At 31.1% G+C, this 13,836-nt stretch overlaps 1 long non-coding RNA gene across 1 annotated transcript; it reads right to left on the bottom strand.

Annotated features, from left to right (window-relative positions):
• Positions 1 to 8,181: 8,181 nt before the first annotated feature.
• Positions 8,182 to 11,733, bottom strand: LOC136076972 (uncharacterized). The gene is made up of 6 exons (XR_010636731.1): positions 10,739 to 11,733; positions 9,511 to 10,543; positions 9,089 to 9,285; positions 8,695 to 8,962; positions 8,568 to 8,605; positions 8,182 to 8,372 (listed from the first exon to the last, which is right to left on the bottom strand). It is a non-coding gene; the product is annotated as an uncharacterized LOC136076972 (long non-coding RNA).
• Positions 11,734 to 13,836: the final 2,103 nt, after the last annotated feature.

Raw genomic sequence — 13,836 nt, 5'->3', positions numbered from 1 at the left:
TGAATTACCCCCTTTTAGCATAAAAAAATCATGTTACGCCGTCTCAAGACGTAACTACGCAATTGACTGCAACAGATAGCAGTTGTTGTTTTTACTTATTTTACTGTATTGTATAGCTTAAACTAAATAGGAATTTACTTTATATTTAACTTTATGTCTTTTGTTTTTAGTCTTATTTTATTGTACTGTATAGCTTAATCTAAGTTGGAATTAAATTTATTTTTATTTTATGTCTTGTGTTCTTAGTCTTGTGTGTATTGTACTATATAGGTACGTGTGTAAAAATTTCAAGCCATTTATTTATTCAAGTTTTACATATGATTCGAAAGAGCTTTGAATTTGTAATAAAATGGTGAAAAATTTATGAAAAAAGAATCATTACCAAAAAAAGTTATGCTTTTTTAAGTAACATTATTTTTTATGAAGCATTGCTTAAGAAAAATGCAACTTACGTATAAAACTCGCGTTCGGCTAACGGCAGCTTTGTAATAGAATCATTGTTAATTTGCGCTTGATTTTGCATAGTGAAATGTGCAAAACGATTAAAAAACGTATTTAAAAAAGTTTCGTATTTAAGTAACAAAATATTTTTAATGATTAAAACGTAATAGTAAAATTATGCATATTTATAAATTTTTTTATTAATTTTACTATATATATATATATATATATATATATATATATATATATATATATATATATATATATATATATATATATATATATATATATATATATATATATATATATATATATATATATATATATTTATGGTTAAGGGTATGTATATTTATTTTATTAAATATGCACCAAGGCTAGGATTTCTGTAGCGTATGTTTAAATGCATATAGGTGATCTTTAAATACATTAAAAGCCTTAGCGTTTTCGCCTTATTTTTATCGTTACTAATGATTTTCAATGAAAGATAAATATACAAAAAAGATCAACTAAAAACCTACAAAAATATATCCATCTATACAATAGGGGGAAGGTGGGGGCGGGGCGGGGGAGGGCACATCCACCACGGCTCTCCTTCATTTTCCCTTCCGTAGTCCTTATTAAGCATCGGCGTTACCGCACCGGCGGTAAAAAAATTTCGGTAAAATGCGGTAAAATGCGGTAAAACGCGTAATACGCATTTTTACCGCAGTGCGGTAAAAATGCGTATTACGCACTTTTACCGTATGCGGTAAAAATGCGTATTACGCATTTTTACGCTTTCTTGTAACAGAAGACGGTAAAATTGCGTAAAAATGCGTAAAATCGGTAAAAATGCGTAAAAATGCGTAAAATGCGTAAAAATGCGTAAAAACGGTAAAATTGCGTAAATACGGTAAAACTGCGTAAAAGCGGTAAAAATCGGTAATTTCGGTAAATTGTGATAAAAGTTTGTATAAGCGGTAATTATTATGGTAAAAAATTACTTTGTTTTTATCAAGTCAGATAGTTGTTAAATAATTAATTACCCTCTAAAATTAAATTAGTCTCCTATATAAGCTTGACAAAAGTCAAGAAAGACTAACAACCTCAAAGTTCTTCAGTGATCTGATTAGTATACCAAAATCACTACCGAATCAAACCATCTTCAAGAAACAATGTCTCTTTGGAATTATTTTACCAAGCTAGACAGAGAAGAGGATAACATCTCTGGCTCTGGCAGAAAATCAGGATTTGCTGAGTGCAATAAGTGCAAAAAAGTGATTAGGCTGTCTCAAGGTAGCACCAGTGGAGTTAAAGCTCATTTAAAGTAAGTGTTTTACTCTTACTATAATTTAGTATATTTTAAACCACTGATCTCAAAATATAACTAGATAGCGTATTCTATTGTTGTTTTCGAAAAAATATTGAAGCAAAAATTGGCCTTCCAAGATGGCGGCGATCAGAGCTCTTAGCGGTGAACCGATGTACATCTAATAAGACTATTGCAATATGAAAGAAAATAATTAAACAGTTTTGAAAGAAAAACAAGACAATCAAACAAATTTTTAAAAAGTTTATAGAAATGAAATGATTTAAAAAAAATTAGACAATTAAAGAAATTGTTAATTTAAATGTTAAAGTTCAAAATATTCGATATAATTTTTTTATGTGCAATTTACGATTAAATTAATATTTATGTATAACTTATGTACCTTTTAGTTCTTAGTTACCCAATACAGTGTGCTAGAAGGTTGATAACACAACTGAATGGTAAGCGGCAGTGGTGTCTACCTACAATTTTGACAAATTTTATATTTTCAATAACGCAACATGCAGTTGTGCTACTAACCTTCTCAGGGCGTGTCTAGGGGTATGTCTGCTACGTCGCTGGACATACCCAAAATATGTATCTTTATATATTTTTTCACAACTTCAATATTTTGAATAAATATGATGCGTCGGTAGATAAAAGCAAACAGAGCGAATAATTATAGCAAACTAAAGCAATAATTAAGCAAACTATACAAGGTTAATTGTTCGAACAGATGGTAAGAAGTTAATAAATTATTAATAAAGTTTTAATTTTTGACTTAAACAAATTAATAAAAAACTTGAATGGACATACCTTTTTTATTAAGTTATAAAGTACTTCTTTTTTTAAATATTTTCTTTTGTTAATTTAAAAAAAATAAAAGTTATTATTTCTTAGAGAACAAATTCCGGACTTCCATTTCAATTAAACCCTTAGTAAAGTTTTAGTCAAATTCTTTTGATATTTATCATCAGGAGAAGAAGACTACAGTTAACAACAAGCATATATTAAAATATATCAATGGACATCCCCAATTGTTTTATACAAAGCTGTGTATCTTTTTAATTACTTGCATTTTGAACAATATAAAAAGAAAGTAAGGGTTTTAAACACTAAAAATTAAATTCGGACTTACGTTTGTACATACACTAAGCCGTCTTACCTCATATATGCGTTTCTCAATGAGGAAGGGGGGGGGGGGGATGCTAAAATTTAACATTTTTGGGAAGGGGTTAAAATTGCGACTTATCCAAAAAAATTCCTGTACAGGCCCCTGCTTCTAGCACAAGCATTGGGTAGTTAAGAACTAAAAGGTACGTAAGTTATATTGCAAATGCTAATTATTTTAAATTTGAGATTTCTGCACAAGTAAACAAATACTTTTTCTTCACTACTATTAAACAAACTAAATTGAAACAAACTAAAATTAAAACTCCTACTTAGTTTTACTGAGAATCTGTGTTTTATCATATGTGCCCATAATTATGAAAGTGGTCTAAGTCAAAATTAAAAAAAAAAATGAATTTATCACTTATTTCACACGACATGATTTTAAACTAAATATATTCAATGTAATTTTTACGATATCGTCAAAAATGAACCTTTAAAAAGTAGTTGTAATTACAACGTTATACGGAATTTTTAATTTATTCAAATGCGAATCATTAAATATCTCGAAATAAGAAATATGACTTAGACCACTTTCATAAATATGGGCTCATATTTATTCTAAAAAACGAAAAGCAGAAAGTTAACATACAACAAGCTATTGTAAGAATATGTTTTGTTAAATAAAAAAATATTTATACTTGAAGTTTATGTAATTATGTAATATTCCGTTATTTTTATGAAAAAAATCTTATGCTAAACAAAAAAATAGATTTTTATTTGAAACTTATCAATATTTGAGCTTAAGATATAAAATTTGATTATCATTAGTTTCTTAATTTTCATATAGCCGTTCGTTGTATCCGCCGCCTTCTTGAGAGGCCAAAACTGGCTTCGAAAAATTTTGCGTTTATATGAATAAACGAGCTGGCCCGGATAGCGATCCGGGCTAGTTTGTTTATTCATATAAACGCAAAATAAAATTAAGTTGAAATAAGGACAACGTCGAGATCTCGGTAAACGGGCTGGCTCGTTTGCCGAGCCAGCCCACTTTCCATATAAAGAGGCCCTAACTCTAAATTTTCATCAGTCAACAAAAAAATCTATTAAAATGGCTGCCCACAGTTTAAAAACAGAACCTCTGATCACGTGGTATTAGTTTAAACTTTTATAGCATTTGTTTAATAAGACTGTACTTCAGGATAAAGTAACTACTTCACGCGTTGACAAATTACTAAACAAATTACAGGTAAATAAGGTAAAGGAAATTAGTTGTCGGCACGAACAGATTTTCATCATTTTTTCAAGATAAATATTTGTAAATTTGGGAACTTTTTTCGTGTAAACAAAGTCTGTCAATGATAAAATAGATCTGTATGGATAATTTTAAAATGACTAAAAAAAGTATAGCGAAGTATAAAAAAGCTTAAATTAAATTTTTTATTAAGATCTGGTTTCATTCAACTCCTTGGTCCTTCATTCACCAGCCTTAATTTTGTGTATTTTTTTAGTATTTTTTCCGACATGTCGCCATTTTTTGCCTCGGCTACTTTATAAGCTCCATAATTTATATTCCTTAATGCATTATTTTTTTAGTAGGTGTATTTTCTTATAGACTTTTTTATAATTCATTTGATAAAGCATAACCTTTTAAAAAGTTATTCAAATTTATAATTATCTTGCAAAATGCGGTCAGATATTTCATGTTTTCGCTTTTCATATTTCATATATTATTTCAATTGTCATAATAAGCTCATAATAACCCATTTGTTTTTGTCAAATAAAAATTAGTTTATATATAGCTGGTAAATCATTTTATGTTAATATTAAATACTTAGTTATTCTTGCGGTTTGCCATAAATTGACTTTGCTAAATTCTTTAAAACTGTGACAAATTATTTTTTTCTTTATTGTATTTACATTCATTTTATGTATAAGTTATTTATCCTTAACTGTATATATTTCTGTTGTTAAACATAAAAATAGAAAATTCTATAATATTCATAAACTGGATGTCTACAGCAATATAATAGATGGAGTAATTCCCTAGACATGAAACCATTGTGCTCTAGGTAGCTACAAAACAATTTGATTTTGTATTATTTATTTTATCTCAAGTTATACATGTACTAAGGTAGTCAAGCAAATGATCTCAATTTCTTTTCATTGTCCGCGTTATTTCTTAAGGTATTAAGAATGTCTATCTATATAAAATTAAGCTTAAAACTTGGTTCTTTTGCTGTTATCTTTAATAAATGAGAGGAAGTTGAAATGACTGGTTAGACGAGTCCAAAAATTTTCGTTAAATCCGACAGACTTTAATATAATTTAATTTCTATTGCTTAAAACAAAAGATTTCTAACTATGCGCAACGAGCATGGTTCGCAAAAAAAACAATAGGTTGCACGTCCATTTCTTATATGTCCATGGTAAAATGCAACATGATAAAAAAAAAATTATATAGAATTTTTAAAAAAATACTAATGTGTCTTGTGGTTCATGTATTTATTTTTTATGAACTATCTACTACTGAAACATTGTAATTCGCATCCTTTTAAACATATATAATTCCACTATTTTATTTCAGATCCTGCAATCCGCTATCTTTTTACCAGATGCAAAAAGTCGATAACGAAAATAAAGAGAAGAAATTTCAAGAAAAGAGGAATGCTCAGGCAGAGGCTGATAAGTCCAGTACCATAAGAAGATATTTTGGTCCTATTAATAAAAACAAAAGGCTTGATAACCTCCCACATGATGCATCATCAAGTCACCAAACAAAAATGGACGACTTTACTGAAACAATAAAGTGGCCTTCACAAAGTGCTCAACAGTTGGAATTTGATATCATCCTAACCCTTTCACTAGTTCTCTCTAACCTCCCGTTTCACGTTATTGAAACTGCTGGCTTCAAAATGCTGCTGAATTATCTTTGTCCACAAGCCAACCTAAAAAGTCCAACCACCTTATCCAAATTCAAGCTACCAATGATTTATCGCAATCTAAGACGTGATGTAAAAATGCAAATTGAGAGAGACATCCCGCATTGCGAAATGGCAGCTTTCACTACAGATGGATGGACTGCAAGAAATGGTGATCCCTTCGTCTCCCTTACATTGCATTATGTTACCAAAGACTTTGAACTCAAAAACTTATCTTTGGATTGCCAAAACTTTATTGGGAGACATACAGGGGTTTTGCTTGCACAAGGAATAGACCACATGATTTCTCAATTTCCTGGTCTTCAGAGGGAAGACCTTTACAAAGTGGGTGTTACTGATGCTGCAGCCAACATAAAGAAAGCAATCACGGAAAGCAAAGAGATCAGTGATCATCTAACCTGTGCCGATCATCTGCTCAACACTTGTTTAACAAAGGCTGTAGAAAAATCAGAAGGAATCAATGGTATAATTAAGAAATGTAAAGGACTTGCTCAAAGGACCCACCAAAGTTCATTAGACTGGCAGGACATCAAGAAAGCGTGCGTGGAAGCAAATATAGAACCAGTAAAGATCATTCAGCCAATTGTAACAAGATGGAATTCTAACTTTATGATGCTTAAGTCAATCCTCAGATTGAAGGCTGGTTTACTGGTTGCTCTAGAAACTCTAAACAAACCAGATCTTCAAAGTTTGATTCCGGATGAGTTAGAGTTTATTAGTATTTACAACATTTTACCATTTCTGGCAGAATGTAAGCGATGCTCTGATTCCTGGTCTTCTGAAAATCTAGTGACTATGCATAAAGTTCAAAAAGACATATTAAATCTCCACTTGCTTTGCAAAAGAACCATAAATGACATTGAAGAGCGTGACCCTCAAGTTGCAGAGTGCCTACACAACTTCATGAAAGAATTTGAGAAGGGTTTACCTAATTATGGCGTTGGAGTCAAATACTATAATGTGGGTTCACTTCTGCACCCATATTATAGAGGATATACACTCAAAAATATTGCAAACAGTGAGGAAGGAAGGGAAGCCGCCATCAAGGAATTGGTTGACAATCACCCAACCACAATCCAGTTCTGCGAGTCATTGATTGATGATCATACTTCGCTAGAAACATCAGATCTTGACGAAACAATGGATCCAGTGGACCTTGAGTTTTTGAAAGACAGGAGGCAGGTTTCAGCGCATCGCCCTGGGACTTCACAGCCTAGCCAATCAAAGCTCAAGCCACCCTTGATGCTTGAATTTGAAAAGTATCAGACTATGGCCTTACCTGAAAGGGATGTGGATGCTTTAGAATGGTGGAAGCAAAATAAAAATGAGTTACCTTTGCTAGCTGGTCTGGCTAGAAGTTACTTGGCTATACCTGTGACTTCTGCTTCATCAGAAAGAATGTTTTCAGTAGGAGGTAGGACAGTTACTGATTTTAGACATAATGTAAAACCAGAAAACACTAGCATGTTAGTTTTTGTGAGTCAAAATTACGCAAGGGTTCCTTCTAACCTCAACGATTGGGAAAAAACTTGCGAAGAAGAGCCGTATGAATTACCACATGTCACACCACCAACTAAGAAGACTCACCAACAGGGAAAATTACATAGTCAAACTGAAACTAAAAAAAGAGGTGCACTTGAAAAGGCTTCTCCAACTTTATCAGATACTCAAACTGGTCCTGAACCTAATAAGCAACAACAGCTACAGTTAGATACTCAAGAGAGTCAAAGGACTCTAGCTCAACAAGAAGGGTATGAAGTGACTCAAGGTAAAGACCAAACTCAAAGTGTCTCTTTGTTTATTCCAATGACACTCCAGCACAATCAAAGTAGAATCAAAAAAGCAAAATTAGGTAATATAATGAAGTCGAATTAGAAGGGGAATGAGAAAAAAAAGTACACAGCATCTGAGCTTGCAAACATTTTATTAGAGACAGATGATGATATATCTGATGATTAATTTTTTATCAATAACTTGTTTGTTTAAAACTGTAAATGTAATATTTACTAATAGAAATACAAAAAGCAATTTAAAGTATCTTTTTTTAGTTTTTCGGTAATCAGCAAAAAAAGAGGTAATTTGTGATAAAATGCGGTAAATCGTGATAAAAAGCGGTAAAAAGTGATAAAAACGGTAAAAAGTGATAAATGCGGTAAAAAGTGATAAATGCGGTAAAATTGCGTATTACGCATTTTTACGCAAAATTACCGCGGTAATTACGCATTTTTACGCTTTTTACGCAGATTTACGCATTTTTACGCAAATTTACGCATTTTACGCAAATTTACGCATTTTACGCAAATTTACGCATTTTTACCGACGGTGCGGTAACGCCGATGCTTAGTCCTTATATCTCCCTAACTATTTATAAATACCAATAAACCGCAAAAAATAAAAATATTTTTTTTAAAAACATACTTCTTTAACAAAAAATTTAGACTATAATAGTTATTTTCTTTTTTGCTTAGCAATGTTTTTAACAGAATTGTGGCTTTGAAGAAAGCCTAGTTTTTGAAGCAAACAAAACTGTGACATCCTAGCTAGAAAAAGTCGATTCTTGAGTACGCAAAGAAAACCACTTCCAATGATATCTAAAATAAAGTAAACCCCTAAATTAATATCGCCATACCTATTTATGATGCCTTATGTCGCGGATAATAAATAAGAATGCCTTATGGCGCGGATAATAAATAAATATATAACTGTTATTATTGCATTAATAAACATAATCAATCTCTAAATAAATATGAACCGGTTTAATCTTGATATAAAAAACATCAACATACATCGGAGCAATCGTGTGGTTTTCATCATGTTGCGTAACCTTGCAATGATAGATAAGATAAAATATATAAAAAAATTAAGGCGAATAATTAACTAATGTATAATAAATTAACATATAACTGTTATTACTGAATTAATAAATATAATCTTGAGGTCTTTAAGATAAACATCAGCGGTAGCAAGCTGTCATCATAGTTAAAACCTTGCAATAAAAGATAAATGAAATTATATTAGATATTTAGCACAATAACTGAAAAACCCATTACAAATTAGAGAAGATGAGAATGATTTCCTAACTTAAAAATAAATTCAAAATCACTTAACTCCTGATAGACAACACATTTCCCATTACCAAACAGAAAAATTGATAGAAGTAGAACCTTCAATACTTTTTAACCTGAAATATAATAGATTTAATTATAAGTTATTATGAAAAGAAAGTTGTATTGTGTTAGCGTAACTATCTGGTAATGGCATATGTCATTTGCCTAGAATGTACTGATTTATTGTAACTAAAACTTACATCTCTCAATCCATGCAAGCAAAAGTCTGTCTTTCTGGGTAGAAACAATCTATAGCCATCATTATGATTAACATTAATTGTCATGAGCCAGGCAATTTGCTTATGTCAAATAGTAAATGAGCTTTGGTTTCCCATAACTCGTTGCAACCAGGTCAAGCCTGGTTGTTGGATATCGGTAACTATCCAACTACCTAAAACTACATTTCAATATACATATATGGATATACATATATGTAAACATAAAAAGAAATTAAATAATTATAAATCTTTTCATTATGTTAAAAAAAGGGGAGGGTAGAGAATATAATATACATTAGGCACTGTAAAATTTATTATAAAAAATAAAGATTAACCTACTATCTGTAAATAATATCTGTTAATGCAAGTTTATAAGACATACTATTATTTAAAAAAACATATACCTATTACACATTTCTATTATGTTATCACCATATCACCACTTATTATGTATGCAGAAAGTTGATATTTGCTCGCTTCATACTCAACACCATCATCATCTTCATTCTCTTTTGGTTTCCAATAAGAAAGTATATATACATCACTTTTCTTCTTTTTAATGCCAACAATTCTGCCGTAATATACATCCTGGGTGTTAGTGGCATTATCGAACCACATGTGGCAAATACTTCTTCTAATAGAAGCTCCAATAAAAATTTCTTCGATATCTGAGGCCTCATTATTTTCTAGGTCAGGAAACATTTTTTTTACCTGATCAGGCACGCAATTTTTTAATATTTTTTCTACATTTCTGCGTTCTTTGTTTTCTTTTTTCTGAATTTTATCTGCTATTCGTTTTATCAATTCTAACTTCAGGTCATTATGACATTGCATATTTGTAAACCGCTTTTTCTGGCATTAGAGGTATGATATCATTAACCCATAATATCAACTTGTTTTGAATATCATTTGGCTTTTTGCATAGCAGAGCAGTTGTTTTATTTTTGCAAGCACGAAGTTTTGAAGAAAGAAAACAAAGAGATGTTTTGGAGCTTTGTGTTTTGAAGCGCTAAACATACCCATAAGTTCTTCTGAATCAATGTTGTGAAGCCTAGCTGACTTAGTCTGGTCTTTAAGGTGATCATTAGAACTCATTTCAAATTGCCACTTGTACTGCCTGTCAATGACGCTAATAACTGCATTAAGGCAGTCAGCTAATGCTTTACTCATTTCATCAGTTACTGGGCAAAAGCTGATTATTGAACCAAAAACTACATCTTCAATATCATTATCAAAGAAATCAGTTTTTCGTTTAAGTAGAGATAAAGGATTCTTGCTGCTTTCAATAAGAGTGTTCCGAACATCTTTTACTACCTGAATGCCAGATATGTAGTCAAATCCTGCACCTGGTGCAATATAAAATTTTGTCATCCAAGGACCAAAAAGTAGCTTTCCAATTAAAGCTACTTTTTGGTAAAACACACAACTCACGGATACCTAAGGTGAAAAAGTTAATTAGTAACAAAGAATAATCTTTGTTTATAATAGTCTTTACTCCCCGTTAATCTTGCAAGTGTCATTACTATTTGTAATTTGTATTTGTAACTATATTTGTAATTAACTCTATAGCCTATAATATTGTTTAGCGCTTTATCAAATGAACTGAACAGATATAAAAAAGAAAAAAGATACCTTTTTCAAATGTAAAGTCTTGAAATAAACTATTTCGCAGACCTTCGCATTACGCCAAGCCAGAACACAGAAATATCTTCAATATGGCATAATGACGGATCAAAATACCACACGTGTGAAAAAGCATATGTAGTCTATTGACTCTATAGCGTGATAGCAATCCTCTGGGCAACTTGTGTTGGTCCAAAAAGGTTACAAAACCTTTTGGATCACCTATGAATATCATAAAAAAGCTCATTTTGGCAATTGCAAGAAGAATGTGAAATAAAAATATGCACTAATTATAATATTTCATTTTAACTCGAAATTTTATTCAGAAAACTAAATATATTTAAGTAAAAGAATGGTTTAAATTAGTTAGAGTACCTTTTGCATCCTTATAGAAAAGTTTGGGTATGTGGTCATGAATATTTTTGATGAAATTTGACAGGCACATACAAAATAGATGTATACAGTTGCCTTAAAAATTTTAAATATGTACCAACATGCCTTCAATATTAATGCACCTCCGGAACAGAAACAAAATTTTAAAACCGAATGAAAATTACTGGTAAAAAAAAACAACAGAATTTATAACAAAAAGTAACAGTAACAATAGCAGAAACAGTTTTATAAAGTGTAACAGTAACAGTAACACTAAAAGAGGTGGAAATGGTACCTCCACTGGGTCGAAAAATACGATATGTGGTTATGAATATTTTTTAATGAAATTTGGCAGGCACATAGAAAGTAGATCTATACAGTTGACTGGAAAATTTCAAATATGTACCAACATGTCTTCGGTATCAATGCAGTCCCAGAACAGGAACAAAATTTTAAATAGCAATAAAAAAAATGAAAAATTTATTACACGTAAAAAAAAACCATAATTTATTCAAGATAAAACATTCTACTTTTTTAATAAAGTCTAAGCTGATATAAAATTCTAAAAAAAAAGACAAATAAATACATCTTTACCACACCGACTTCGAGCACGCTGCGAAAAAAAAGGTCTCAGTTTTTAACTTTGAAATCGGTGCCGTAAAAAGCCATATACGCACGTACCTATACTATATATAGCTTACCCTAAATATGAATTAACTTTATGAATTAACTCTATGTTTTGTTTTCTTAGTCTTATGTTATATCATAATTAAGTGAGGAAATATGGAAATAAATTCAGATGAAAGTGATGAGGTTTTTGAGAAAAATTTAGCAAAGAAAAGGAAATCAGATCAAAGTCTTTGGAAGAGAAACATTATAAAGATTGCCAGAATAAAAGGTGAAGATTATGTTAACTACCAAGGAAATGCTGTACCTCGAAAGTGTACTGGCATCCCCTGCAGGTATGTTATTTTGTATTTAATATTACTGAAGAGTTTTTAATTTTACAATTTTATTTTTATAGGTAGAACTTGTATAACATAATACACATAGTGTATAACATAATACACAGTATAAAATATTTTTTTGTTCTTTTAGCTGCAAGAGAAACAACTGTCTTGAGACTGTTAATGAAGAGGGTCAAATGGATATATTAAGCAATTTACATACCTTCAACACTAAAGATGAGCAAGATTTGTTCCTAAAATCCTTGATTGATTCTCAAAAAGGAAAGCAGAGACGACCCAGAAAAGAAGAGAGTTCTGAAAAAAAAAGTGCTACCTTTAAGTATCACGTTATGGTGGGTTCTGATCGAATGCCGGTTTGTTTTAAAGCTTTTTAAATGCAGGTACTAAAAAACGAGTTGAAAGATTGCGAGCTTTGAAAATGATTGCAAAAAGCCCAGTGGATAATAGAGGACGCCATATAAAGCAAGTATTGTCTGAAGAAATTAAACTTTTCATCAGACAGCACATTGAAAGCTTTCCAACTAAAGAAAACCATTATCTTGGAAAACCTATATGCTATCTAGATGCCACTTTAAATGTTAAAACTATGTATAGGCTGTTTAAAGAAAAATACTTTTCAATAAAAGTTTGAGGAACAAAGTATTTCAACTACTTTAAAGAAAACTATAATCTTTTCTTTGGAAGGCCGCAAGTTGACATATGCTGCACTTGCGAGGAACTCAATATAAAGTTAAGGAGTCCTTGCCTCAACGAGGCAGCAAAAAGGTGTGCTTAATCTGAACTTGATGTACATAAATGCAAATCAAAAAAGTTTTATGATCGAATACGAAAAGACGTCAATGACAAGGACAATAATCAAATTTTATCATTGTGTTTTGACTTCATGCAGAACATACAGATCCCAAAAATACCAGTACAAGAAACCTTCGATCTGAGACAACTTTCAGTTAATGTTTTTTGTATTCATAACAATAAAAGTAACAAAACACAGATTTTTGTTTACCACCAAGGCACAGCAGGCAAGGGTCCAGATGTAGTGTGTTCCCTCTTATTTAACTATTTAATGAAAGTAGAGCAGCAGTTTAATGAAATCCACTTGTTCTAAGATAATTGTTGGGGCGAAAATAAAAACCATTCATTATCTAGGTTACTCTTAGCCATGACTGATTTAAAGAAATTTGAAAAGATTGAGCAATTCTACCCAATAAGAGGGCACTCCTTCCTACAATGTGATAGGGATTTTAGCATAATAAAGCGAGAACTAAACCGACATGATAGACTGTACACAGTAGACCAAGTATGTGACCTTATTAAAGCATCCTCCAAAAATAATAAATTTATGGTACAAAAAGTTCAATCTTCAGAAATTTTAGACTTCAAGACGTGGTGGCCGCAGTTTTATAAAAAAAGTTGTGTTTCCGATGAAACCAAAGGTAAGCAAGTCAAAAAGGACAAAAAGCAGTACTTTTCAATAAGCAAGTTCATTCACTGCACATATGATATAAAATTTCCTTCTAAGGTTATTGGCCGACCTCTCATTGATTCTATAATGAATCACAGCTTTTCTTTTAGAGCAACGGGTTTCCAAAACTTATGTTTTTCAAGTAAAGAAGCTTACCCTGCAGGAAAAGTATTAATAAAGATTGAAAAAATGACAGACATAAAAAAACTACAACCCTATATTCCAGTGGAGTTTGAAGACTTTTCAGCTGAAATTTATATGTGGCCAACAACCGAAGTAGTTGAAGTTGAAAATGATGACTAAGT

This window comes from Hydra vulgaris, chromosome 02 (assembly GCF_038396675.1).
Source record: "Hydra vulgaris chromosome 02, alternate assembly HydraT2T_AEP".
NCBI lineage: Eukaryota > Metazoa > Cnidaria > Hydrozoa > Anthoathecata > Hydridae > Hydra > Hydra vulgaris.
The sequence above is the reverse complement of the archived record's forward strand: the minus strand, read 5'-3'. Positions and strand labels throughout refer to the sequence as shown.